General features: G+C 39.5%; 1 protein-coding gene, 1 non-coding gene and 1 pseudogene across 2 annotated transcripts in view; all 3 read left to right on the forward strand.

Moving 5' to 3' along the window:
• LOC141094652 (uncharacterized) overlaps positions 1 to 27,234 on the forward strand; it is an 803,576-nt gene that overhangs the window by 261,028 nt on the left and 515,314 nt on the right. The window lies entirely within an intron of this gene.
• On the forward strand, positions 2,343 to 2,541 carry LOC141095024 (U2 spliceosomal RNA). Its single transcript, XR_012233257.1, has one exon. It is a non-coding gene; the product is annotated as a U2 spliceosomal RNA (small nuclear RNA).
• On the forward strand, positions 4,297 to 4,468 carry LOC141095034 (U2 spliceosomal RNA; annotated as a pseudogene).

Consider the following 27,234-nt stretch of genomic DNA (forward strand, 5'->3'; position numbering starts at 1 on the left):
CAGAAAGGTAAAGAAATAATTTTTAACTCTAAAGTGCAACAATTAGAAGAATGGGAGAAGTGCATGTGAGAAAAGAGATGATCGCCTGTCTAGATGGAGAGACCACTACACAAGGTATGAAGAAGGTGGCTTTTAATTTTTATAGAGACCTTTTTAGTAAAAAAAAAAGTGTAAACAGTGGTTTTTTACAAGATGCTCTTAATGTCCTTGATTTTAAGTTAAGTTCTGTGGACCAGGGATTTTTAATAGGAGATATTAACATGGAAGAACTTTTTAGTGTTTTTATAAGTTTTTCAAAAGGGAAAGCCCCAGGAGCTGAAGGTCTACCCGTAGAATTTCACTTAACTTTTTGGGATGTTATAAAGGAGGATTCTTTAGCACTTTTTAAAGAGGTTTTCATGTGTGAAAAGCTGCCTAGGTCATGGAGGAGGGCGATAGTGTCCTTAATTTATAAGAAAAAGGGCGCTCGTGATGACCTCAAGAATTGGAGGCCTATCACCCTCCTCAACATGGATTATAAAGATTTAGCTAAAATTTTTGCCTGTCATTTTAAAACTGTGATTAGTAAATTAATACAACCAGAACAAGTATGTGGAGTACCAGGGAGGAATATTGCAGAGATTTTAAATATTAGAGATGCAATATGGTACTCTAGGGACAGAGGTCAAAGCCTGGCCCTGTTGGCATTGGACTTTAAAAAGATACTCATGCGACACCCTGTCAAATGCCTTTTCAAAGTTTTAAAACAAATGGAGATCCCAGATTTGTTTTTATCTCGTATTAAGAGTTTGTACAATAATGTGTTATCCAAAATTTCTATCAATGGTTTTTTAACAGATTTTATCCCGCTGGAATCTGGAGTGAAGCAGGGGTGTCCATTGTCCCCAATTCTTTTTACTTGCGCTATGGAGCCCCTGTTGTGTATGATCCGGAAAGATAAGGTAGTCCGGGGGGTTCCTACCCAGGTCAAAGTGTTTGGCTACATGGACGATGTCAATGCCATCTGTACAGAGCCTGCTTCACTCCAGCGAGTGGTAATGTGCACCAATTGTTTTAGACAGCTTCAGGTTTTAAAATGAATTTTATTAAAACTGAATGTTTGATTTTTGGTTCCTGGGATATAAACGACCTACCAGGAGTGAAACGGAAACATGACAATGTGAAAACTGAGTATTGTATTTGATGCTGAAAATGACAGACAAGTGAGCTGGGAGGAGGTGCAGAGCAAAATGGTGAAAAAACTCTCCTTCTGGAATTTAAGATGCCTGTCAATTGAAGGGAAAGTTTTAATTATTAAGTCGGTTTTGTTGCCTATGATGCTTTATATTGCTATGGTGTATCCTCCTTCTGATTTAATGTTAAAAAAATTAACTCGTATTTTTAAGTTCAGTTGGGGATCATAAATGGAAAAGTTGAGGCGAATTGAAATGTACAAAAAACAACAAAATGTTGGAAAAGATGTCCCTGATTTGCATTTGCATATAATTTTTTTTTTCTGTTTCAAGGCTTTTAATACTAACACTACTTTTAGTCTGTTTTTAAAATATACTTGTGGTTTTATCTTTAAAATATGGTTTAGGCCATGTTTGTCAGCACTCATTTTATTATGCCCGCCAAAGCAGTTTATTGTTTTAGAAAAAGTAATAAAGACTCATAATTTAAAAGACTTGGATGCAGATCTCCTTCTGGACCGGAAAAAATTGATAGTTCATCTGAGAAGAGAGGATGGAGTGTCTCCTGTAAGCAACTTTTCATGGAGCGTATCCAAGCGTGTTTGGAGGAACCTTTTTGGGAAGTTCTTGGCAAATGTCCATAAAGACCTCGCCTGAATGTCTGCCCACCAGTGCCTCCCAACCAGAGACTTCCAGCACAGGAGAGGTCTGGTGGCGTGGGCAAAGTGCCCAAGAGACTCTTGCAGTAATGAGACAATAATGCACCTTTTTTGGAACTGCTAGTTGGCACAAGAGCTTTGGAGGAGACTGGGGATAATTTTAAAATGGGTTTGCGGGCTAAAAGACTTTTGCTATGAGTATGTTTTATATGGACTTTATAATTGCCCCACTGCACATCAGTTTAAAATTTGTTGGTGTATGATACACTGTGCCAAAAGTGCAATATGAAAGGCGAGAAATATTTTACTCTTTAATCAGGACACCATTTCTGTAATTGATTGCATTAAATTGGCTTTTAGTGAAATGTTTATTATTTGAAGGATGTGAAAGAGGTGGGGGAAAAGGAAGCAAGTCGCAGATGGTGTTTTTATATGTGGAATTCTGTTTCACACTAAATTGTTCATGTTTGTATCTTATTATTGTAAATAGTTGTTTTTTCGTACACAAAAGGTTTCTTTTTGACCATTTTGTTATATGTCTTATGTTAAAATAAAATTTTGTTGAAACCTCAATCTGTTCTTATCAGTCCCCTATCTGGAGACCATATATTAAATAGATTTTTAGAACAGGCAGATGGAGAAAGAGCTTGCTCTGTCCACTGTATGCATCATCCCAGTCCTGCAGTAACTCTGGAAAAGGTGCACTCACTCTCTTAAGCGGTTTCCAAAGACAGATTGAATTGAAATCCACTCAATTAGTGTTTTCAAAGCATTATTTGAATGCTTTTTTCATATGTAGTTGCTCTGCAATTAGTTTTTCTTAGTCCAAGTTGCACATTTCCCATTCCTTTGCTTTGATTTAACTTGACCAACTCTGCTACAGCTAGTTTTATTCACCTCTATATGGAAGGCATTGCACTGCATTTGATCTGTCATTTAAATAATGATCTGTCTTGGCCTTTGCTGCTTGGTAGGTACAGGTGTGATAAGCTGCAGTAATGTGTTTCGCTTTGGATAGCTACATTTCTGCACACCTACCTGCTACAAGGCCAGCAGCCCTTGCCCTCAGTACTTCCCCAGCCTTAATTCAAGCATTCAATTCCTACCACATCCCTCATGCAATGATGTGTCATTTTTGAAACATTGTCCCCCTCTTGTGGCCTGCCAACTTTTCAATTTTTAAATTTACTGTTAAATTTTGAATTAATTCATATATGAATTTAATGGAAAAGAAGCAATTTATCTGGCGTGTTATTTGAATGTTCGGCCTACGTCCACCTGTCTGAGAGTTTTCTAGTGGCTTGTAGCAACTCTGTGCGCTGCTTGGCTGCAGTAAATAGGATGTGTTCCATTCATGGAACACTATGATAGGATGTGTTCCATTCATGGAACACTTTGACGTGTCTCAATGGATCACTGGAACAATGGGACCATGTGTCACAATGGGCAGTCCAGAGTTTATACCAGCTGTGCAGTAGTAGTCAGCTTCAGTCTGCTGAAGGAGCCTCAGCAGACAGGTGGGGGGATATGCTCACTCGCTGGTTACAATATACAGCACCAGGAGAGTTAAGGCAAGACAATTCTTTTAGGGAGGGTAGAGAGGTGTAGAAGCAGTGTTCCTCTTGCCTCTTTCCTAGTATTAGTGTACATAAAAATCCCCTTAAAAAACACAATTTTATTAATGATCATAAAACACACCTTCCCAGTGACGTTGAAAAAATGTCAAAAATTAGACCTAGTATAAGGTGCTGCATAGCCCTACATTAAGGCCTGACTGATACCTTCCTATCCGTGGAGGTTGGCACCCTAATAGTACGATGTTGGCGCCCCCACTCAACGAGGACTATCCCTCGCTTCCCTAGTGATCCCTAATATCACAGAGGGGAAAACAATTTCCAGGATAGAGCAGTAATGAAGAAATCAGAATGCCCTAGGACTTATGCAGACCAAACAAATAATACAGCAATAAAAACATTTACCATATCATGATATCATGTGACCCACAAAGATAGAATGACCTCAAAAAAGGCCAAATCAGCAGCTATTCTCACTTGGAGAGATAAACATCCTCAAATACAATAACCAAATGATAAAAAGGTCACTTATCATGTCTCATGGGGGACCCTCAACGCGTTTCCCCGCCGTAGCGGTTCATCAGGAGGAATAGTCCTATCAGAGATATTGTTGCTGCTTCATGCCTGATACCACAATAATGATGGCCAAGTACTTTCCTAGTATTGAAGCGCATTTGAACAAGAGGGGAGGGTGGCCTTAAAAAGGGGTTGGCCTATGCAAATTAAAAGCGCATAGAATCCAGGGAAAAGAAAAAAGCAGCTGAACAGTGATTTCGTTATGCGCCCAGACTTGGTTCAAATATATTCCTGAGTGTAGGCTATGGCTCGTTCTCCACAACTGGTGTCTTTCTTAGGCCATGTGGCATTGCAAGCGGCAAACCATTCCTAGTTATCGCTTCTCGGCCTTTTGGCTAAGATCAGGTGCAGTTTCCCACCTGGTTTTGACTGAAGGTGTTTAGGGTACTCAGCTCCTTGGCCTGGGGGGATTGTCTCACCTCTGGTGGGACTTCACTCCCCTGCTGCTATAAGGGAGTTGGCTTAGTCCCCTTGCAACGGGCTGCGATCCCCCGGCTAAAGGCCGTGTCCTTGGTGACGAACTTTGTGCTTTTTTTTCTATTACTCTGTGTTATTCTGTACCAACAGTATCAAGATGGTGTACGTGAAGAACACAATCCGTGTGTCCGTGTATCCCAATGATGGAAATAAGAACACCATGGTCTTTGTCATCAGAGATCTGATTGAAGAAAAAGCTGGAGCAAGCTGTGCTGACATTTTCAGTTGCAACGAATTTCCTTTCCAAGGTAATTATGATGTGACTTTTATGGACCTGAATGTGTGCTTGAACGTCTTTGAGTGGTTCCGGAGCCATGCTGATGACCCCTGCCTGCGAGGAGTTCATTGGGAGCATTTGTTGGGCTACAGGAGAAGGACATAATTGTGACTGTATATAACTCATTTACAGATCCTGCCTTGCTGGAAAGTTTCCTCTCCCAGTATTGTGAATATGTACGAAAGGGAGAGAGGCAAGTAAATATACTTGGAATTTTCAATTGTAAGTACAAATTCCAGGTAAAGCTGAGAAAGGATCTTGGCAGTGTGAGGGGCTTCAGATACCATCCAGCCAATTTTTCTGTTGCTGGACACAGAGGGTTTCTCCACTACCCTGGGCAGCCCCTGTTCTGTAGAAAATGTTTTTCTTTTGGACACGTGCAGGCGGCACGCAAGAAGGGACAGTGCTGCCGGAATGGTAAGCAGGAGGGTCACGTGGCCGGTCAGCGTCCAGTGCCTAAGACCTGTGACGTATGTGGTAGCAGTGAGCATGTGTACAAAAACTGTACCCGGTGTACACCTGGGCAGACAGACAAGTAACAGAAGGAGGAGTTGGCAAGGAGGGAAAGGGCGAAGGTGGTGAAGGAGCTTGCAAGATTGGAGAAGGAGAAGGCAGAGGGGAGGAGGTGGAGTGCAAGCAGGGCTACTCCCTCTGAAGAACCAGAGAGTGTGAGCCTGAGGCCGTGCTATTTGGTGGAGGAAAAGGAGGAAGTAAAAAAGAAAAATAAGAAGGAAAAGGAGTGGAGGAGGGAAGAGAAGGAGTTTTGGAAGGCAGCGGCAGAGGTGCAGTCGGGGCTGCCTGATATGATGGCCTTCAATGAGGCTATGGACGCCGCAGAGAGCGATGCGCATATTTCCAATGTTGATAGCCCTGAGCACCTGTCTGATCCTGAGAACATTGAGGACTTCAGCTCAGATGAAGATAGAGGTGCAAACAAGAGTCGTTGGGAGGATGGTGGGGACAGTGATGAGTTAGAAGGCAGTGCACCTCACAAAGATTGGCCCTTCGAGGAGGAAAGAAGGTGGTGAGATCAGTGGGTCGGATACCTGCTGTTCAGTTCAGATGGTGGAGCAGGATAATGGTGATGCTGGATAGTATCGCCATATGGTTGTAGAAAAATATATATATATATATATCTTCTTGCACGGTTGAGAATCAAAAGTAAAGGCAATGTTGAATTGAGGATAAAATAAATCTTGTTTTTAATTGTTCATTTCAAAAAGTGATTACAAAAATGAAGAAAAGTAAGTTCATGACATGCAATAATTATTTGAAGAGGAAACGAGCATTGTTCTTACATATAGTCTTGAGCAGCTGTCCGGGTGTTCGAGAGTCTCAAGGGATATGAGATCTCCTGAACAAGAGTTAGGCCGGCTTTATATACTATTCTGACCTATAAACTACAACCACATATGGTGGCTTGCCACTATGTTCATAACTTCTTCCATATTAAGTGAACCGTAGTTATTTTAACAATATGCATACAGTTATTTATGCATTACCTTAGTCTGAGATATTTAAGCCTAAAGTCTGAGATCTTTAGAACCATTCATTATCTCTAAATAGTCACATTTTGACAGCTTTGACTATTTTGACCTATACATTTGACAAGAGAGACAGCTGTGTGAGCCAAGGCACTCAGAATAAGTCAGTCACTTCTCTAAAGTAAGCAAAGCCTGTTAGCTATTCTGTATGAGAGAATTAATCTATATATTTTTTATTATAGAAATACTGATATTTTACAGTCCCCCCTGATTATGATTTGAGACATATCATAATCAATCCTAACTCATTCTCTCACCATTCGTATCACATTCATTCTTTATTCTGAAAACCTTGTATCACCATCTGCCCTGAATGTCATCTGAATTTTCAAACCTATTGTAAAAACAAAAATTAGATCAGAGAGTTATATTTTTTCGTTTTAACATCTCTTAAAATATCATCTTCCTTTTTCATTTCTATCTTTATATTCTTATAAATTCTCCTAATTTTACACATAATAATTATTTGATATATTATACACAGCAAAACTATGATAAATAAAATAACAATCGGATTAGACAATACATTTCCTGCTGCCATTTTCGCTGAAGACTGTGACCAACTAGTTACAGATTTTCCTAAATTTCTCCACCAAGATGAGCCTGACATACTCATCCATTCATGTTCAATATCATTTAGATTACCTTGTTCATGTCTAAATACAATTTCAGCTTCTTTTAATTGTTTTGTCAGCAGATTCAATAAACCCTTGTCTTTCTTTATCTCATTTGTCCACAAATCCCAAGGGAATTTATTGACTTGTGACAAATTGAACTGGATCGGAAGGATTTTCAGACGTCTTGAGCTTATTGACGTAATATTAATACTTCCTTCCCTCTTTGTGAGAGTTTTAACATTTCCCTCAATACAATATAAACCCATTGTCGAAAATCTGACATGTACACAAGATGAGAAGAATGCAGAAACTGCTTCTTTTCCTGACATGACTTGGAAACAAGTTTTGTTAGCGCTTACTGGTGTCACCAAGTTATGTATCGTGTGGACATTCTCAACTCTGGCATGACAAGAAGTATGATTATGGAAACATGAATGATAAATGACTTTATCCTGTCCAGGTAGACACATTACCTTGGAAACAAAATTTAAGCATGACGAAATGTCTAATTGTTCAATGTTTGTACCATCAAATGCAAAATCTGTGTACTGTAATTGATAATATAACAATTGTGTAGGGCTGACAGGAAATCCCAGAACACCTATAGGAACCAGGGTTTCTTCTCTTCCTGACACTGGAATCAATGATGTTCCTACACAAATGTTCTGTTCACATCCTAACCACTTATTTACCCACAAATCTGTATGGTTTAACGCAAAGTTATATTCTATGGGCAAATTTCTTATTAGCCCTAAAGGGGTAATTCCACTTTGTAAGGCTTGTGCAATCATTTTCAGATTGGTGGAATATTCAATCTGAATTTCTAGACATGTTTTGGCCACTTGAGATTCCTGTTCACTTTCCATTAAAGCTAAAGTAGCATCTTGAAGATGTGATACAGAAGATCCCAATACAGTAGCAGTGTTCAAAACCATCTTTTCAAGGACTTGATTCAAGCTTTTCTGAATCTTTACCCCTTTTCCTCCAATATACCCAATATTTTCCAGATCTGATTTAAGTGTATGAATGTCCATAGTGTTAATTAAACTTCCTACTGTTCCTAATCCCCCCAAAATACCTTCTAACACTCCCCTCTTACTTCTAACCTGTGTTGAAGTTCTTTTCCCAAACCATTGTTCTATTCCCATCTCCATGTTAGTGAGATGTGGTTGACACTGGGGATATCTAGAAGAGATTTTCCAGTTAGACATGTTAAAAGTCCATACCATGGTCAGAAACACTCCATCTCGTAACAGAGGTTTAGTTTGGAACTGATTGATCTGAAAAGGAGTAGATGGTTGAAATCTTGTCTGTGTGCATACATTATCTACTGCTGACCATATATTTACCTTTACATCTCTACATTGTTTGTAGTTATATTTCGTTAAAATGCAACATTGGTAAAGTCCAGAATCCTTAGGAGATGGATTATCTACAGAAAAAATAAAATCCTTATTTAACCATCTCACGTTACCGGATTGACCTCTGTGTATAACATTTGTTGGACCATTTGAAAAACTTCCCAAAAATGATTTATCTTTGGTCCATATTAACAAAGATTCTGAAGGTAGCTCTAACCTCGTGCTGCATTTTAGTAATAAAGGAGACATTTTCTTGACTATATACTGCTTGTGGTGTAACCCTTACTTCTGGAGCTATAGTATTTGAAACTGTAAAAACTACAGATACCTGTACTTGTACTGGTTCTCTGGTTATCTGAAAATTCCATGTTTTTACCCAATCCTCGTCTCCTTCTGTAATAGAAAGAAATGAAGGATCTAAAACTTTCCCAAAAAGTTGTGTCTTTAACCAAGCATCTGTCTTGGATGTTTCAACTTTCCCTTTTGTGATCATATCATTTGTAATATCGCCTGACCACTCAGCTTTCTCTTCACCTTTTATCTCTATATTCCAGAATAAAACATCTGTAGGACTGCATTCCCATGTGCCTGTCTTATTATTGTGTATATAATCTCCTTGTAACTGTGTGAACTTCGTCTTAGGTCCTGTGGCAGCATGTAATATTATGTTAGTGTCATGTATGAAGTGTAGCTCAATACAGCATTTTGCACCAAAACCCATGCAAATGTTTCCAGTAATATCTACTGAATCGTCCGGTATGTCCTCATCTATTAAGCTTTGTAGATTCGTTCCTCTTGGTTTCCTTGGATGTAAAGTTCCTTTGAAAAGTTCCTTCACTTCACTAGTATTTGTTCCATGGTGTGAAATATCTTCAGCGTAGAACACAGTTGAAACAGTACAAAACAGCAGAAATGTGATTCCCATCAGATAGTAGCTTTTCCTGGGAAATTTCTTTTTCTCCTGAAGGATTGGTGTTGAATCCCTTCCATCAAGGACGTGGAGTTTCGTATTCCAGTTCTTATTGGAATCCATTTCTTCCTAAAAGAAATGCAGTATCATTATTTTGCAATATACAGTTTGCATTGATCAACATGTACCCACAATTTTTGTTGTCTGCGGGTATTTTTAACCACCTTAGATGCTCGTTGCACAAGAATCATCACTTGTCCCATGGTTTCGATAATTTCAAAGGGACCTTCCCAATTACTTTCCCAAGGTCCATTCTTCCTGAAAGTTTTATCCATCACTAGAGCCCCTTTCTTGAATTTGGATACATATGGTGGCTCCATTCTCTGCATTCTTGATGCAGCATGTGGAAGAATCGTTTTCAAATTTTCCTGCAACAATTGCAACCATTTGGACCTTGCAACAGCATCTTTTTGTGGTGTAGACAAAAATGGTTCATGAGGAAAAATCAATGGCATTTTTCTTCCTGTCATCAGTTCAAAAGGAGTAAATCAAAAGGAGTAAACTGAGTTGTGGCAGAGGTTGTTCCTCTTACACTCAACAGTACAAAAGGTACTGCATCAACCCAAGTATTGCCTTTGTCCAATAACATCTTGGCAATTCTGGATTTTATTGTTCTATTCATCCTTTCCACAATACCAGCAGACTGTGGATGGTAGGGTACATGAAACTGCTGTCGTACCCCTAGAATAGCACAAACGGCTTGCATGATTTTTCCTGTAAAGTGACTTCCTCGATCAGAGGTGATCATTCTTGGGATCCCCCAAGTACAAAAGACATGATTAACTAATGCTTTAGCTGTAGACAAAGCATCATCTTTCCTGACAGGTAAAATTTCAACCCACTTAGAAAAAACATCTACCACAACCAATGCATACCTGAGACCATTTTTACCTGATGGTAACGGTCCAATGTAGTCGATTTGTAATGTAGACCATGGACCATCTGCAGGTGCGATTCGGAGTAGTGGCGGTTTCTGTCCTTTTGGTCTTGGATTAATTTGGGCACAAATGAGACATGATTGAACAACACTTTGCACTGTCTCTTCCATCTTTTCCCAGTAAAATTTCTCTCTGAGAATGCCTAACAATTTTTGTTGGCCCAAATGACCCAAACTTTCATGATTGTATTTTGTGAACTCAACCTGTAGATGTCTTGGGACAACAGGACGCAACTCCCATTTTAAGTCATGACACAAAACCCCGTTTTCACAAACAAAGGGAGGTTTTGGATCAACCCGGGAAGCAACAAGAGATGAGTCTTTTCCTTGTTCTTCCGCAAAAGAAGGGATATGCGTGTCTGTTCTTTGAACTGCTGAAACCTCGAGAGGTTCAGGTTCAAACACCTCTTCTCCTGTCAGGGCTGCCTCTTTGGCTAGCATATCTGCGGTTGCATTTCCAACAGATAATTCATCATCAGATTTTTTATGGGCCGGAACCTTGACAATAGCAAAACCATTAGGGTTTTTTGATGCTATCCTGAAAATTGTCTTCAGTGTGTCACTGTGAACAAGAGTCTTATTAGATGAATCTACATAGCCTCTTTTTTCCCAAACTGACAAGTAATCTGTCAGTGATCTTACAACATAAGAGCTATCGCTGTAGATCACAATGGGACACTGATCATCTGCTTCATTCAGCTGTAGTACCATTTTTACTGCTTCTAGCTCTGCTCTTTGAGCTGAAAAATGACTCGATAATTTGTGCTTCACAACCTGTCCTCTTTTGGGATAAAAAATGGCATATCCTGAATAATAGTGCCCATCTGAATAGAATCTGGAACCATCTACAAAAATTGGTTCGTCTGTTACCTCTGCTTTCCGTCTGAAAAGTGATGGACTTGGATCCTGAAAAGACTGTAAACAATCATGAGTTTGTCCTTCATATTGCATCAGCTGAGGAAGAACATATTTGGCCTTGTAATCTACCTCAATTTGTTTGGGAGACAATGACAATAACCAATGAGCAAATCTCTGATGTGACACACCTGGGATATTATTCTCAAAGAGAAGTTTTAGTGTAGAGTGAGGAGTTTGCAAAATGATTTTGTTGAACCCGACAATATGTTCGGTTGCTTTGACTGCAAAGTACACACCTACCAAGTGTCTTGCACAGGTCTCAAAACCTTTTTCAACAGGTGAGAGAAGTTTTGAAAAATAGCCCAAAATTCTCCACTCTTCTCCCTGTAATTGCAGTAATACAGCAGAAACAGATGTTCCTGATGTATGCACTTGCAAAGCAAATGGAGCCGAAGGATCTACTGTGGACAAAGCAGGTGCATTTTGTAAATTCATTTTCAATTGTTCAAATGAGGTTTGCTGTTCATCACCCCAAGGACCAAAGTAATCACTGTTTTCACCTTTCAAAAGATCATATAAAGATCTGGCCTTATCTGCAAAATTCTCAATGAAATCCCTTGAATAATTCATAAGACCTAAAAAATGTCTCAATGCCTTGTGTGATGTCGGAATTGGTAGGGAAGCAATTGCCTCAATTCTTTCCTGCAGTGGCTGCCTTTTTCCTGGACTCAACAGCACCCCTAAAAATCTGACCTCAGTCTGCATTAATTTGACCTTTTTGGTGTTCAATTTCAACCCTGCATCATGCAGCAACTCAAACAATTCTGTCAGAAGAGAAACATGTGTCTCTTTATCCTCTGTAGACAATAAAATATCATCCACATATTGCAGAATGCAATCAGGCCTCGAAAATCTGGATAATACCTTTGCCAATGCCTGATGAAAAACACTAGGTGACAAATGTGCTCCTTGAGGTAACCTGCAAAACAGATATTGCTCGTCCAAGAAAGTAAATGCAAACTTATACTGACAACTCTTTTCAAGAGGTATACTGGAAAAACCATTGCTAATGTCCAGTACAGAGAAGTATTTGGCCTTTGCATTTAACCTTGCCATCGTGTCATGAGTATCTGCCACAATTGGTGCGACATTGGGTGTATGCTTATTGAACATCCGTAAATCCAATATCATTCGATAAGAACCATCAGATTTCAAAACACACCACAAAGGATTGTTACTTACAGAATTAGCCTTTCGGATAACACCTTGATCTAACAATTCCTGTATGATCTTTGACATAGAGTCAATTGATTCTGGAGGCAATTTATACTGACGCTGTGGCAGGGGATCACGCCCCTCCACATTCACGATAACGTCCTTCATTGTTCCAACCTGATTCCTGAACTGAGCCCAAAGAGAAGGAAAAAGCTGTACAATTTCTGTCAATACCTTGTCATCATTAGTGTCAGGCCACAAATGGTCAGATGACACCACATCATTCAAGCAAATACTTCCAACATGGCTATAATCATTAGGATCAATGACTACCGGTTTACAACCATTGGAATCTTTCCAGATCACTTGATTTCCTAGGTCAACTACCCATCCGAATTTCTGCATAAAATCTGTGCCAAGTATATTTTCAGAATCACGACAATACCAGATGTCAATTTCTGTTTTGAAAGAACTAGGTATTTCCAAAATCACATTGGGAACTAAGGTTGCTTTAGTTCCACCTTTTCCACTGAAACCGACAATTGTACAAACTGGTGAATCTGGGTTTAGCTTCAAATCAAGGTTTGTAACACTTAACTGAGCTCCTGTGTCAATAAGAAATACAACATTCTGGCCTGCTAAACTTACTTTGATAAATGGTCTTGCACAGTCATCCAATGTAACTCGAGTCACAAATTCCAATGGATGTGGTACAGGAATAGTCTGTGATTGTCAGAAAGATGAAGGAGATGGGAGAAGACCAGTGTCCTTTTTAAAAGACCTTGGAATTCTATCCCTTGACTCTGTTTCCTTCACTGTCATTTCTCTGATCTGTCTGATTAATGGTGCATATGGTGACTGTGTTTGTCTGTTGGCAGTATGAGCAGGTGCAGATAATTGTAATGCAGGTGCGGAAGGTGTGGTGTATGATTTTGGCATGAGTCCGTTTTCCCTTCCAAGCTTACCTGTTCCTTGTGTACCCATCTCTGATTCTGCTCTCAAAAATTTCCTGCACTGCCACTTCAAGTGTCCAGGTATACCACAAAAATAACAATGGATATTGTTCCTTTGTGTAGTATTTTTACCTCTATGCTCAATGTAATCCCTGCTCTTGGAGAATACTGTGGCTCTAGGTTTCAGTTGACTGTCTTCCTTCTCATGAACTACCGCTATTTTAGCCTTGACCTGATTTTGTGTCATGGATCTCCTTATTTCTGTCAATAAAAACTGTTGCTTCTTGCAATGATGGCTGAGTGTTAGCCAATTGCACTGAGGCAGGATCTAAGTACTTGAACTTCTTTACAAAAAATTTGATCATGGATGCTGGCTCTTCGTGAGGCCCGAGATCCATTACCATCCTATAGGCCTGTTCAAACTTTACCAAAAAAGAGAATGGGTCTTCAGAAATATTTGTTTGTAAACTCCCTAAAATATCAACTGTAGGCATGTCTTCTCCAGTTGTAAACAATACTAATTGTCTAAGTCTGTCTTCTTTTGTACTATGTGCCATTTCATTCTCATCATTTAATCTGGGTGTGGTCTGTAATCTTTTTCCCATATGTGAAGGTAACCAAACTTTGAATATTTTATTCTTTTGCTCATCATTCAGATTGTATTTGTCTGTGTTTGATTCAAAAGTGTCCGCATTATAAAAGGCATCCATCTTATCATTGTAATTTGGAATGTCTTTTACAATTTTCATTAGCTGATCGTGTATTTTCAGATTAATGCGTGCTGCTCTGTCATGTAATTTTTTCCGTTGTAATTCTACTGCCTCTAATTCCTCTACTGAAGCATCTGGATCTTGCATATTTGGTACAAATGATGACGCAACACCGTCCTCCTGTTTACCTGTTGATCTTGTGTTAGCAGAAACCCTTTTTATATCTTGTCGTAATTTAGACAATAACTCTGTCCTGGTATCTATTTGATCTTCCAATTGTTCTATATGCTCTGACAAAATCAAACAATTTGGACAATCAAAGTAATCCCCGTCAGACTCTTGTGTGTCACCTGGTGTGTCAGTGTGATTAATGTCTTGTGTGACAATACATGTTTTATAGGTGTTAGGTTCAGTTTTCTCAAAGACTAAGCTATTATACACATGAACTAGCTGCATAACATTCTGAAGTTTCCTTTGTAATTTTCTTACTGAGAAAAACCTTTTGTCAATTTTAACATTTTCTGCCTCACATTGATTATACAAACTAGACCATAATTGGGCATCCGTATGATTATGAACAAACTTGAAATCTATGTTACTTTTCTTAGCATAATCATGTATAAAATCCATTATATTTTTTCTCACCTATTGAGAGTCTTTCCCGTCAATGGATGGTCCTCTGTGTCCTTATGCAATCCTCAGATCTCCGTCTGGATGAGACGCATGCAGCTCTTTACGATCCTCACCCGTCGTCTTCAGGTTCAGTGTGATCCTTGTGCCGTGAAATAGTGGAATTCCTGAGGAAGCTTGTACAACAGGTGGTTTTTTAGCAGAGTTCGTGCTCCCCCCTTGCACAATCGAGGAAGGAATGCCAGCCAAAATTAGCACAAAAGATCAATCTGGCTAAGGCTCGCCAAAATGTAGAAAAATATATATATATATATATATATATATATATATATATATATATATATATATATATCTTCTTGCACGGTTGAGAATCAAAAGTAAAGGCAATGTTGAATTGAGGATAAAATAAATCTTGTTTTTAATTGTTCATTTCAAAAAGTGATTACAAAAATGAAGAAAAGTAAGTTCATGACATGCAATAATTATTTGAAGAGAAAACGAGCATTGTTCTTACATATAGTCTTGAGCAGCTGTCCGGGTGTTCGAGAGTCTCAAGGGATATGAGATCTCCTGAACAAGAGTTAGGCCGGCTTTATATACTATTCTGACCTATAAACTACAACCACATATGGTGGCTTGCCACTATGTTCATAACTTCTTCCATATTAAGTGAACCGTAGTTATTTTAACAATATGCATACAGTTATTTATGCATTACCTTAGTCTGAGATATTTAAGCCTAAAGTCTGAGATCTTTAGAACCATTCATTATCTCTAAATAGTCACATTTTGACAGCTTTGACTATTTTGACCTATACATTTGACAAGAGAGACAGCTGTGTGAGCCAAGGCACTCAGAATAAGTCAGTCACTTCTCTAAAGTAAGCAAAGCCTGTTAGCTATTCTGTATGAGAGAATTAATCTATATATTTTTTATTATAGAAATACTGATATTTTACAATGGTGCACTAAAAGTTATGTTCTTCCTGAGAGCTTTGGTTTAGGCCAAAGGCAATTGTTTTGAGTGGTTGAAGAGTGTTTTTTTAGTATTGGGTTTAGTATAATTTCACAAAAGTTAGAGTTTTTAAAAGTAAAGTTAGGAGAGCGGCGATTTTTGAGTTTATGGCTATGCAAAATGCATCTATTTTTTGCCTACAAGAATGTGGGGTAGTGGATGGTGTGAAAGGGGATGAATGGTCTTATGGTGCATCTGTGTGGTCAGGGAGTGCATGTAATAAGAATGATGGGGTGGGAATTTTGGTTAAAGGGAGGGAGGTGGTTTTGAGTGATTATCTGGTGATTGAGGTGGGAAGGTGTATTTTGGCTAATTTTGAGCATAGGAATGTAAAGTTTTGTGTTATAAATATTTATGCGGCAGTTGATAAAAATGAGCTTAAAAGTTTATTTGAAAAAATTAATTGTGGTGATTGTGGGGAATATGAATTGTGATGTGGGGAAAGTGGATGTGTCAGGAAAAGATATGCTGGAATTAGTGCATGATTTTAATTTGAGTGACATGCAGCGTGTGTGTAATGTAAGTCCTGTGTTGAATACCTTTTTTTCTGAGAGTGGAATGGTGCAGTCAAGGTTGGATTATTGCTTTATTTAAAAAAATATAGTTGCTGTTAATTATAAGCTGGGAAAAGTTTTGTTCTCTGATCATGTGTGTATGGTGTGTGAGTTGGATATAAAGGTTGATGGAGTGTTTGGGAGAGGGTTGTGGAAGTTAAATGTACGGAAAGTTGTTAGCGAATGAAGATGTGAGAAAGGAGTATGAAAGACGATATAGTGAGTGGTGTAAGTGTAAAAGCAGTTTTAGGAATGTTTGTGGATGGTGGGACTGAGTGAACAGACAAAAAAAAAACTTTCTTTAAAAAATTAGGGTACAAGTCTGCAACGATTAAAAGAGAGAACTTTGTTAGGTTGAATGCACGTTTTGAGTGTTTTGTATAAGTTGAGGGAAGGAGGCCTGGAGGTAGAGGAGGAAATATTACATGTCAAAAAAGAAAATGATTTTTTGTTGGAGAAAGGGAGGAGTATAGTTTTTAGGGCAAAAATTGATAAGATGGAACATGATGAGAGATGTTCATGTTTTTTCTTTAACTCCTTCACCCCCAAGGGTGGTTTGCACGTTCATGACCGGGCCAATTTTTACAATTCTGACCACTGCCCATTTATGAGATAACTCTGAAACGCTTCCATGGATCCTGTTGATTCTGACACTGTTTTCTCGTGACATATTGTACATGTTAGTGGTAAAATTTCATTCATATAACTTGAGTTGATTTGTGAAAAAAATGGAAATTTGGCGAAAATTTTGAAAATTTCGCAAATTTCCAAATTTGAATTTTTATGCCCTTAAATCACAGAGATACAGCTCACAAAAAACTTAAGTAACATTTTCCACATGTTTACTTTATATCAGCACAATTTTGTAACCAAAATTTGTTTTTGTTAGGAAGTTATAAGGGTTAAAAGTTGACCAGCGATTTCTCATTTTTACAACATCATTTTATTTTTACGGACCACATCACATTTGAAGCCACTTTGAGGGGTCTATATGATAGAAAATACCCAAAAGTGACAACATTCTAAAAACTGCACCCCTCAAGGTGCTCAAAACCATATTCAAGAAGTTTATTAACTCTTCAGGTGCTTCACAGGAATTTTTTGAATATTTAGAAAAAAAATGAGCTTTTCACTTTTTTTTCCACAAAAAAAATATTTCTGGTTCAATTTTATTATTTTACCAAGGGTAAAAGCAGAAATTGTACTGGAAAAGTTATTGTGCAATTTGTCCTGAGTACGCTGATACCTGATATGTGGGGGGAACCACTGTTTCGGCGCATGGCAGAGCTCAGAAGGGAAGGAGCGCCGTTTGACTTTTTCAATGCAAAATTGGCTGGAATTCTGATCGGACGCCATGTCACGTTTGGAGAGCCCCTGATGTACCTAAACAGTGGAAATCCCCCATAAGTGACCCCATTTTGGAAACTAGACCCCCCAAGGAACTTACCTAGATATGTGGTGAGAACTTTGAACCTACAAGGGCTTCACAGAAGTTTATAACGTACAGCGGTACAAATAAAAAATCATTTTTTCCCACAAAAATGATCTTTTCACCCCCAATTTTTATTTTCCCAAGGGTAACAGGACCCTAAAAGTTATTATGCAATTTGTCCTGCGTACGCTGATACCCCATATGTGGGTGTAAACGACTTTGGGCGCATGGCAGAGCTTGGAAGGGAAGCAGAGCCATTTGACTTTTTTGGCTGGAATTGAGATCGGACACCATGTTGTGTTTGGAAAGCCCCTGATGTACCAAAACAGTGGAAACCCCCCACAAATGACACCATTTTGGAAACTAGACCCCGTAAGGAACTTATCTAGATGTGTGGTGAGCACTTTGAACTCCCCCAGTGCTTCACAGACGTTTATAACGCCCGGGCGTGAAAATAAAAATCGTATTTTTTCCACAAACATGATCATTTAGTCCTCAATTTTTTTATTTTCCCAAGGTTACCAGAAGAAAATGGACCCCAAAAGTTGTTGCCCAATTTGTCCTGAATACCCTGATACCCAATATGTGGGAGAAAACTACTGTATGGGCACACGTCAGGGCTCGGAAGGGAAGTAGTGACATTTTGGAATGCAGACTTTGATGGAATGGTCTGCGGGTGTCATGTTGCCTTTGGAGAGCCCCTGATGTACCTAAACAGTGGAAAATCCCACAATTGACACCATTTTGGAAACTAGACCCTTTAAGGAACTTATCTAGATGTGTGGTGAGCACTTTGAACCACCAAGGGCTTCACAGAAGTTTATAATGCCCGGGCATGAAAATAAAAATCTTATTTTTTCCACAAACATGATCATTTTGCCCCCAATTTTTTAATTTCCTAAGGGCAACAGGAGAAATAGGACCTCAAAAGTTGTTTTCAGTGGTACCATGCATATTTATATGCGTCTTTTTGATCGTGCGTTATTGCACTTTTTGTTCGGCGGTATGATAAATCATTTTTTGCTTCGTTTTTTATTTTTATTTTTTAAGGGGTTCGCTAAAGGGGTTAACTAATGGTACAGTTTTATAGGGCAGGTCGGTACGGATGCGGCGATACCAAATGTGTACTTTTATTTTTTTATTATTTCCAAAAAATGAATTTATTAGGGAAGGGGTTTTTTTTTAAATTTATTTAGCTATTTTTTTAAAATTATTTTTACAGTTTTTTTTTAAACTTTATTAGGTTGTCCCAGGGGGGAGATCACTGTCCTGTGACAGATCGCTGTGACAGATCAGCAATCTGTCACAGGCAGTGTGTAGGTTTCCTCCTTGCCTGCGCTTCGCACTGAGGAAGTCAGCTCCCTGCAGGCCCCCGAAGGTCACTGTTGCCATTTTGGATCCGGGGACCTGCAGGGAAAGAGCCCCCCACAGCAGCACTGCACATTGCGCTGTGGGGAGCTCAGGGAAGCACGGAGGGAGCCCCCTCCCTGCCGATGCTTCCCTTTAACCCCCCCGTACACCGCGATCGTGTTTGATCACTGTGTGCAAGGGGGTAACATGTTGGGGGCGGTCCGTGACCGCCTCTGACACAGAGTGTCGTGTGTCAGCTATGATAATCAACTGACACCCGGCCGCAATCTGCTGACACCCGGCCGCGATTAGCGGCGCTCACCACGTGGGCGACGCTGATCGCGCTAGACATACTATCCCGTCCGGTTCCATGGACGAGATAGTACATCTGATGTCAGAAAGGGGTTAAAAAGGTGTTTGGGAAAAAGCAGAATATGAGTGAACTGAATGGGGTGGATGGAAGAGAAGTGTGTGGGGAGTACATGTGTGAAGAGGTGGCTAAGTTTTATGAGGATTTGTATGCAGTGAAGTGGAGGGATGAGTGTTTGGAGAATTAAGTGTTGAGTATAGTAGAGAGCAAATTGAGGCAGAAAAGGAGAGTGTGATGGGTGAAGTGACTAGTGATGAAGTGTGGAAAGTAATGAATAGCATGGCGCTGAATAAGATGCCAGTTTTATTGTGATATGGGATGTGAATGGTAATGACTTGGTGCATGTATGCAAGTATATGTGGACAAATATGGAGGTGGCTGAGAGTATGCGTACGGGTATGGTTGTGTTGATACCTAAAAAAGGGGATTTGAAAAGTTTGAAAAATTGGAGGCCGATAACGTTATTAAATTGTGATTATAAAATCTATGCAAAGTTAATGGCAAACAGGATGCGTGATGTGATAAAGAGTGTGATTGGGGACGAACAGTGTTGTGCGGTACCAGGGAGACGTATACATGACTATGCATGTATGCTGAGAGATTGTTTGTGGGACTGTATGGGGCGAAAGAAGAGTGTGTTTTTGTTGAGCCTGGATTTTGATAGGTTGTCGCATGGTTTCTTGCTTAGGGTATTGTTAAGAATGGGTTTTCTGGTTGATTTTGTTGGGAGAGTGAGGAGTTTATATAAGGACATTTATAGTTGTGTTTTGATGAATGGTTTTCTGGGAAGGAGAGTGAATGTTTTTTTCAGGTTTGCGACAGGGGTGTCCTTTGTCTCCTGTGGCTTTTATTTGTGCAATTGAACCATTGCTTTGTATGTTGAGGAAAGATAAGATGATACAACAATAAGGACTCTATTATTTTTGTGTATGGCTCCTTCATTCAGGTGTCTGGTGATCACTTCATATACATAATGATTTACAGTAATGATTATGCGCTTTTCTATACCTGCACCCTAAATGTGTATTGGTGATCAACATATTTGTACCCTATTGCATTTGGTTTTGTTAAACCTCCATTTTATATATTGTCCCTCCCCTGTGATATTTATTATGTGCACAATGATCCATGGCGTGTCTTTTGTCAACATTTGCCATTTGTGGTACCTTCCCTTCTCCGTGTATCCATATATTTCAATAATCATTTTTTCTATTTTTTCATTATAATTGGATTTTGGTCGTAGTTTTTTGGTTTACATTGTTAAAAGGTGGCAGTAGCCATTTGAAAGCCTTTCTGATGTGGCAATATAGGGGAAGCTGAAATCATGACTAAACTGGCACTTTGCTGATATCTACCATAGATATAGGTATTGTTATGGAGTAGGAAAGCTCAACTGCCAATGTCACTAGACAGTATTTTTTGCATGCTCCATTAAAGGAGAATTGTCACCAAGGGGTTAATTTTCTGCAGCATGCAGTGGCATTCTGTGTGTCCAAAGCATGTTGCAGGCCGCACTTGGCGTGCCCCGTCACAATCGCATATGGATGACGTGGTCGTGACGAGGCAGGGGGCGAACATCACCCCCCACAGCCAGCGAATCTGTGGCGGCTAAAGCTGTCGATGAATCGCTGTGTCTGCCCACGTCAGGCAGGTATCTGCCGAACTGTCAGAAGTGACAGTTTGGCAGATAGATCGTGCTGTATACGTGGACCCAAAGTTTTGTTTCTATGTTATTAGGTGCCTGAATTATTGACCATTTACATGGTCTTTACAGTGTCTAAAAACATAATTGTGTTATTGTTACTTTTCTTTTAGGTTGATTCATCTTTTTATAGTTCTATTGGAGTTCAAGTTTTGTTAATGTAAGTATGGAATTTAAGTTTTAACAGTAGTATTGTAACTGAAATATATAAAACTTAATTTATAGAACTATAAATGTATAAAACAGAAATGTACATATAGATTGCTTAAATTTCGTTCTTTGGCCTTTAGGTTCCCTCGTTTTTAAACTTAGACATTTTATAAGTTGGAATACATTTTAAAATTGCAATTGCATATCTTTTCAAGAGATGAAAAGTTATTTCTGCTACAGTTTCAAGTGAGTTTTGTTGACTTACGTTTAAGTTTAAAAATAGGTACATTTTAACTGAATGTTATACTGATGTTTTAGTTTACTTTATGAGACATTTTATGACGGTTTAATAATTGTCTTCTTTTGGTTTTAGGTTGTACTTATACATTTTAGAAGTTAGAACGGGTTTTTAAGCAAGAAACTTGTCATGTCCAAGGTATTACTTCAAATTTAAGTGATCAATGCTTAACTAATTTGATTGTATTGACTAAGCTACAGGATTAGGAATAATTGTTACATTATTTCTAATTCTGTTACTTAATGTGACTCTAGTATGCATCGGTAAGGGGGTGCGTCTTCAAGGGGGTGTGTCTTGAAGGGGGTGTGCCTTTGATGGGGCCCAATCAGTTCTAGTTACGCCCCTAACAATGTGGAAATGTTTCTCTGTAATATCAACTCTTGTTAAACATGAGAGAATTCATACAGGAGAGAAGCCATTTTCATGTTCAGAATGTGGGAAATGTTTTACTTGGAAATCTAATCTTATTTAACATGACAGAAGCACACCGCCAACTGAATAATAAATTTTATCGTAAATTGCCCTCCGATCCCACAGGGTGTTCTTGGTTAAATTCAGGAGAATGTTAGACAGAGCAATGGATTTGGGGGTCATCAACAAGCAGGAGAAACAATATTTGTGGGTAGAACACCCAATTACACCGACTTTCTATATGCTACCGAAGGTGCATAAAAATCTACATAAACCTCCTGGCCGTCCTATTGTGGCCAGTATCGGCAGCCTCTGTGAGACGGCGTGTGTTTATGTTGATTATTTTTTGCAACCTTTGGTTCAGGACCTGCCTTCTTTTGTTCAGTATACATCACATTTTTTAAGGATCTGTCAAGACATCACATTACCACCTCGGGCCATTTTGGTCATATGCGATGTAGAGTCCTTGTATTCTAATATTGGACACTCTGATGGTTTAGCAGCAGTTTTTTATTTTTTTGACTTACTGGTCGGTTCTGTTAGGATTACTCATTCATCATTGATTTATTGGAATTTATTTTGAAGCACAATTTCTCTCTTTTTGATAGATCCTTCTATTTACAAACTTCTGGAGTGGCAATGGGGGCGAGATGTGCACAGGCGCTGGCAAACCTCTTTTTAGGTTGGTGGGAGGCTACTATTGTCTGTCTGAGTGGTACAAAAACAAGGTGCGATACTGGTCACGTTACATTGATGACGTGTTCTTTGCCTGGCTAGGCACGGTGGAAGAATGTCAATGTTTCATTGAGGATCTCAATAGAAACACATACAATATTATTCTAACCTATTCCTCCTCTGTGACCTTTTTAGATCTTGAGGTTTTCTTGAAGGATGACAAGTTATCTACCGCCTTATTTCGGAAACCCACGGCCACCAAGTCTTCTTGACTATCGCAGCTTTCACCCGTTTCATACCAAAAGTGTTCCCATTGGACAATTTTTAAGGCTCAGAAGGAAGTGTACCAATAATGATGATTTCAAACATGAAGCCTCTAAACTGACAGATCGATTTAAGTTCAGAAATTATCCTCGTTAAATCGTCTCCACGGCATATCAGCGAGCCAAAACTGAAGCAAAGAATTCTCGGCTAATCCGTAATTCTAAAGTGCCCGATCAAAAGCCACGGTTCAACACAAGATTCAACACCCATTGGACTCAGGTAAGGGGCATTCTTCAGAAGCACTGGGGAATCCTTACCATGGATCTTCAGACTTCTTCTATTATTAGTGATAAACCTCTCCTTACAGCTAGACGGGCGCCTTAAAAGATCTACTTACCAGAAGCCATTATACGAGACAGGAGACAAGTTTGAATCATGGCATCTCCTTGAAAGGATCCTTTGCATACCGTAATTGCAGTATTTGCCCCTATATGCGTCCAACTGGAGGGGTGTTTGTTAATCCGAGTAATGGGTCAGGACAAATTAAAAGAATACATCAACTGCAAAACCAGTTGCCTTATTTATGCTCTGATTTGTTCCTGCCCACAGGTTTATGCGGGCCAAACATCTCAGGAATTAAAATGCAGGATTCAGAAGCATTTTTCCACCATTAACCTTGCCCATTCTGATGCATTTAAAGGAAAAACTCACTTCCGTGGCATCACACTTACTCACCCATCATTCGGGTAGGGTGGCTAATGTTCAGGTGGTGGGTTTGGAGAGAGTCAAGATCTCTAATAGAGGTGGCTGTCCTAAGTGGCAGCTTTTACAAATGGAATCCCGGTGGATTTATAATTTGAATTCTGTTGCTCCCACAGGTTTGAACGAAGAACTTATTTTTAAGGGATTTCTCAGCTGAGGACTGGTCCTTTCTGATTTATCATTAAATGGACTTATTGAAGCCTTATCATCAAACCACCTTGATATTTTTTCTCTTTGGTCTGGATAGTACATAAATACTTCTCTGAAGATGATCTAAGGCTGAAGACTCTTAGTCTACTCGTCTGACCCTGGATTTTGGATCCATAACCATTGAGATGGATACTAGAAAGGGATCTCCATAATGGTTATTTGGACTTGACACTGAATAGCATTTTTTGCCTGTATGGCTTTATCCAGAATTTCGTTCTGGGGACAATATAAAGAAAAAAAGGTTTTGTGGTTTTTTGATGTAACCGCTGTTCCTGATATGTTCTTGTACGCTTGTATTTTAAGTGATTCTATCTGATAGTTGGATTTAGGATTAATAGTTTGACATATGTGACTTTTATACCACCGCCCTTTGGTGCGGTCAGCTCATTTTCAATATATAGATTGACACGGGTGATTTCTATATGGTTTTCATGTTGTCTAATCCATTTGGTCTGCTGCTCTTCCATATAGTCATGTTCTCATGTGGTGCCATTTTCAGGCCCTTGGCTTAAGCTGGATTATCCTGGACTGGAGTCTAGTGTAGATAGGCTTCTGTTACCTATGTGAGCATTATGCAAGCTTTTTTAGCTTAACTGTTTTAAATCTTGTTGGATTTTTCTTATTACATGAACCCACTACTTTAAAAAGTTTTTTCTTATAACTGCTGGGCTGCATCAGGTTTTTTGTGGTTTGTATTTGTACCTATACACTTTATTCCATGTTTTTACCTTCCCCCCTCCCCCTTTTCTTTTTCTATTCTCTCATTCCATTTGGGTTGTATTGTTGAGGTTTACCTTTTACTTCATTGATACATTCTTTTCAAACCACTGCATTTCAGTGGTATATGTGTAGTGTATTTTCAAAAAATCAAAAACATGATCATTTTTTCATGATTTTATTCCTAAATACCACCTTTTTCATCTCTTGATATATCTAATGTTATGTCTGAACTGGCTCCTGTTCACATTAGGACTAAATGCGGACAATTGAACTGGGGTGAACTGGTCCCTGTTCATATTAGGATAAAATGCTGATCTTTTTCAAATTGTAAAATTGTATTATAATAAAAATAACATTTAATAACTATAATAAAAATAAACTCCTTATATTAAATGATTCATGATTGTACCTCGTATTTTTTTTTTTTGTTGCTGATTGGCTGGGGTGTGTGTATTCCCTCATGTTTGTCAAGTATGCATGTGTGACATGTGCCCCTTGTTGGTGTTTGTGTTTATTTTCGTACTGTGTTTCATGCATACACTGTGTCCGATTGTTTTTTGCTTTGTTTTTTACATATGTGGATGACAGGTATCCTTGTATTGTCTTTTTTTTTATTTTGTCATATGTGTTAGCATAACTTCTTGTCTCTGGTGCAGCCCTCTGCCTGATACAGAAATATTCTGATTCTCCAGAAATAGGAATCCCCACATTGTTATATGATCCTCTTGATCACGTTTGTATAGGGAATATAAACCGCAGCACATACAGAGCACTCGGGTTTGTGCCTTCTTATAATGCAGCGTGCTCTCGATATAACTTTATCCTGGTGTTTGTCCCAGATGATTTAATGGAAGCCTTTAAAAGCAGCTAAACTTAAAATTAATGGTGGTTCTTAAATTAAAAACTTGAGAACAATTCTCTTGTGTCGGACTGTTCTGATTTTGCCCTGTATAAATTTTTTACTACAGGAAAAACCTGCACAATCTAAGCTGAGCCCCCACAGGTGACAGACCACCACAGCATTACCTGAGTGCACTAAGCACAGGCTAAGTAGTGTTCCATCTAGTTTTTGCATCAATGCCGACCCCCGAGTATTCCATATTAATATAGATTGGCACAATTGGTTTGAGGTAAAAAACTGCAGCTTTTTTTGCAATTCTGAAAACTAAAGAAAGAAAACTTTTCTGCATTTTCTTTTGCCCCCAGGGCATTAGAGGAGCCTGCAGACAGGAGAAATTACATTTCTGGGATCAGCAATAACTGCAGTAAATGTTATATATGAATCTACTGTGACTTTAGGGCCGCACCGTTCCCTGAAATTCACTCATGGGCTGACTGGTAAATTTTCGGGTGAGAGCCGCTCTACAAGACATTAGAGCAGGTTTCCTCACACTGACAGCAATGAGACACTTCTAGGATGAAGATTGACCCAGGGCATTAGACAGGGGGTGCTATGTACTGTTTGTATTCGTGTGTCACCCATGTGCCCTGATATCTGAGGCTGCAGACTATTGCACACTTTGTATTCATGTGTCACCTATGTATCATGATATCTGAGTCTGCAGACTATTACACACTTTGTATTCATGCGTCACCTATGTATCCTGATATCTGAGCCTGCAGACTGTTGCACCTGTTCCCATATTCTAATGTAAAGTCACCATGTGCCCGGATATTGTAGCCTGCAGACTATTGCACGTGTTATCCCCCTGCTCTGATATTGTTAGGGCTGGCGGAACGCAACAAATAATAAAAAGATGGTCCTCTCTCCTCCTGTACCAGTTATGACTTGTATTGTTTAACATTATATTGTACTTGTTTTTATTATGTATACCCCTCCTTACATGTAAAGCACCATGGAATAAATGGCGCTATAACAATAAATAATAATTAATTATAATAATGGTAATAAGGTGCATTCGCAGCCCAAGGTCCACCATGCAGGGATGTTAACTGCTGCTCGGTAATGGCAGACAAATGGTGGTAATGCACTGGACCCACGTGGGTTAAACGCCACCCAGTATGTAGTAGTCGCGGGCTCTGTTGCTTTAGAGTGTCATGGTACCGCATAACACAGATGCCGTACCCTGTTAACTGTCACAGGGCACAGCAGAGTCAGCGCTAGTGTACAGTCACAAGACTCTGCCCCAAGGACGCAGGGTAAGAGCTTCTCGAGAGCCACTAGGCGCACGGTGTCGCACCTGCAAACACCACTAATAGACGATGGCTACTGTTCAGTGCAGACCAAGTGCACAGTGGCGTACAGGCAAAGCCACTACTTGGTGCCGAAGCTAGACCCTGACTCTGCCTCCTACCTGCAATAGGCACTAACTGGCAAGGCTGATCAACACATGCGTGCCAAGGGTAGGGGTTTCATAATGTCAGTCACCAGAGACAATCATTCATGCATACAACTCTTACTACACATACTAGCACACGGCGGTGCAGCTGTGCGATCCTTTTATAACCGCAGCCTTCCGGGACCTTCCTGATGGCCCAATCCAAGCTGATTGAGGACCTGAGCATGTAACCACCAGTGAGCGGTCGTCTCACGGGCATTATCAGATGGAGAAAAGCAGGACTTAGTCCCAGGAACGTCTGCTCGCCACTGACTAATGCAGAATGCTATAGATGAGCCTGGGGTGGCAGCTGCAACCAGTCGCATAGTATTAGCCTGAGCAAGACGCTGGTATGGCGCCCCTGAGGCTTCAGTCGCCACAGAGGTACTGCACCTTCTCCTAAGGTGTAGTGCCCCACCATCCAGGTAAGGTGGGAACTCCTTTCCACACAC

This window comes from Dendrobates tinctorius, unplaced genomic scaffold, assembly GCF_039654945.1.
Source record: "Dendrobates tinctorius isolate UK_male_01 unplaced genomic scaffold, ASM3965494v1 ptg000065l, whole genome shotgun sequence".
NCBI classification, from domain to species: domain Eukaryota; kingdom Metazoa; phylum Chordata; class Amphibia; order Anura; family Dendrobatidae; genus Dendrobates; species Dendrobates tinctorius.